The sequence below is a fragment of the Alligator sinensis genome, unplaced genomic scaffold (assembly GCF_000455745.1).
Source record: "Alligator sinensis unplaced genomic scaffold, ASM45574v1 scaffold301_1, whole genome shotgun sequence".
Taxonomy (NCBI): domain Eukaryota; kingdom Metazoa; phylum Chordata; order Crocodylia; family Alligatoridae; genus Alligator; species Alligator sinensis.
This window is the reverse complement of record NW_005842035.1, coordinates 945,458-948,000: the sequence shown is the minus strand read 5'-3', so window position 1 is coordinate 948,000 and position 2,543 is coordinate 945,458. Positions and strand designations below refer to the sequence as shown.

Genomic DNA, 2,543 nt, shown 5'->3' with positions numbered 1-2,543 from the left:
TTTCCCTGTTTCTCTCTCTCTCTCTCACACACACACACAGATTTTCCCATTCCTCTAACACACACACACACACTTTCCCATTCCTCTTAACATACACACACACACACACACACAGATTTTCCCATTCCTCTAACACACGCATGCACACACACACTCACTCACTCACACACACATACACTTTTTGTACCCCCACTGCCATGGAAACTCTGGGGGTGGCAGTGCACAACACTGAGCTCTTCTCTGCCCGCTCTGTTATGACCCTGGCGCCCGCCGCAGGGGCCTGGCTATGCCACATCCTAGGGGCACCCGCCTCCTGCTGACACCCACCAAGAGCGGCGGAGGCTGCGTCCCGGGGGTGCCTGTCACCTGCCCAGCCCGGGGTTTCCTGTTGCGAGCATGGTCCCTGTCTACCACTGGGGTGTTGTGACCGGAGTCAGCGTGGCTCCGGAAGTGGTGCTCTGCGCTCGAGCCCAGGAGGCTGTGGTCTCTGGTTTCCCCAGCAGCCCTGGGATGCTCACCCCAGTCTGATGGCCTGGGGCCATGCTTGGGGAGGGGCCGAGCAGCACGGGGTGGGTGCACTTGACCCCGATGGGGTGTGCTGCGCTGGGCAGGCTGCAAACAGGAGCAGGGGTTGATTAGGATGTTTGCCGTTATTTGTGTGGGAAATGCACCCGTGCCTGCATCAGGGAGGTGCAGTTTCTTTAACTGACCCCAAGTCCCTTCTGCTAGGTGACGATGGTAGAAGGAACTGCTTTCTTCCAGCACTGAACAAGGATCTTTAATAGCCGCAGGAAAACACCGAAGCTCCCCCCACCCCTCTCTCTCTGCATCACCCTAAAGCTTCCTAAACACTCCTCCCAGTTGCAACATCCTGGCTTCCTCTGCTAGATTTAAAGCAACAGCACCCACTTCCTCCCACTTTTGGGAGGGCTGGTAGTTGCCATAATGATTGCTTGCAAGCCAAGAGGGTGAAGAAGAGCCTCCAGAAACACCGCGGAGTGACAGGCTGTGGATTGTCCCTTTTTTCTTTATTGCATTTTTGGAGGTCCCAAACCACTTCAACCCCTGGATATCAAGCCACCCCAGACCAGCCCTCCCGGACCCAGTGCAATGGTACGGTGCAGCCGACAGATCCTGGGGCCTTGCTGGACACCTCCGTGCTGCTCCACGTAGTGGCAGAGAAGCAGGTGTATCCTCCGTGGGCGTCCTATGAAGTGCTGAGGCACGTTGGCTTCATTCACCCCGGGTCCCCGCGGACAGGACGATGGGCCAAACCCCATGTCTGCAGGTGCCCCTGCCCTTGCTGGCCCTGGTTATGTCATACACGTGAGACAAAGAGAGGCAACGTTCACAGGTTCACCTGACCTACAAACACCTCCTCTTCATCCCGCTGCAGAGCTGGCCTCCAACGCCTCCACGCTTATTCAACAGTTTCTTTCCCACCGTGCCGTGGCTGCCGAGGGAAAGGCCTGGCCTCACGTGCCTCCCCCACCAACGGCCTCGGCTGGAGGCCTCCCGCTCGCAGACACCCACCCCTCCCTCCCCACAGCTTTCCAGCTCTCACCGGCTCGCACTGAGGGCACGATGGAAGAGGTGCCCTGGGTCTCACGGTCCAGTCAGCATAGGGTGCTTCTCACAGCCTATAATGATAAATGTAGAGAAGCAGCAGCCGCTGCAAACCACGGGAGGCATTTCCATGCTCTTGCAGTTCTCGCGGCCAGGAGACATTGGACAAACCTGGATTATCCAGGTTGTAGCCGTGTTGGTCTAAAGGAAAAAAGCAATCGGGACTCATGGCAGAGGTGATATCTGTTATTAGACCTTGCAATTCAAGACCTGTTTTTGCAAACATCTAGCTGGTCTAATAACGGATATCACCTCTAGCACGAGTCCTGATTGCTGGAATATACAGGGCTCTCTCTGTTTGCCCCGTCGCCCATGCAGCGGTCCTGCCCTGTATGCTCCAGGACAGGACTGCACCTTCGCCCGGGCCTGCAGAAGTGTCATGCATGGTACGTTGCTCCACGCTAGGCGCCACGGAGCCCTTTGCTGTGTAGGGCACTTGGCTGTGTTAATGCCATTACAGCTGAGCAGCTCTGAACCAGCCTCGTGGGGTACCACCACCTCTCCTAAGCTCCCAGGAGCTGAGTCCCTCGGGTCACAGGGTGGGCTCTCCAGGACAGTTTCCAAATAACCTGAGCATCAAAGCTATCGCCTACTTTCACTCCAGAATGGCAAGACCTGTGCTGCACTTGGACCCGGTTGGAAGGGGGCTTCAAATGGTGCAGAGATACTCTGCCCGGAGGTGCATTGCACCAGGGGTGAATGTGACCCAGCATGGGATGGTTCTTTCAGGACAACCTTTGGGAGCTGGAACCAGAGGAACCGAAATGTAGGAAATATCAAGCAAACAAAAAAAAAATCTGCTGTTTTAAAAATGATGCTAAAATAGCTCCAGACACTGGAAAGCAGCCTGGGGCCTGCAGCCAAGCTCGTGCGTCTGGAAGCCCGGCAGCATTCGGGGGGGCGGGGGGCTACTTTGT

At 56.4% G+C, this 2,543-nt stretch overlaps 1 long non-coding RNA gene across 1 annotated transcript in view; it reads right to left on the bottom strand.

Annotated features, from left to right (window-relative positions):
* Positions 1-1,024: 1,024 nt before the first annotated feature.
* The window catches only part of LOC112550103, an 8,622-nt gene continuing 7,103 nt past the window's right edge, over positions 1,025-2,543 (bottom strand). Inside the window, exons 3-4 of the long non-coding RNA XR_003093767.1 lie at positions 1,565-1,640; positions 1,025-1,309 (exon numbers count right to left, since the gene is read on the bottom strand). This is a non-coding gene — a long non-coding RNA (uncharacterized LOC112550103). The remainder of the gene's footprint in view (positions 1,310-1,564; positions 1,641-2,543) is intronic.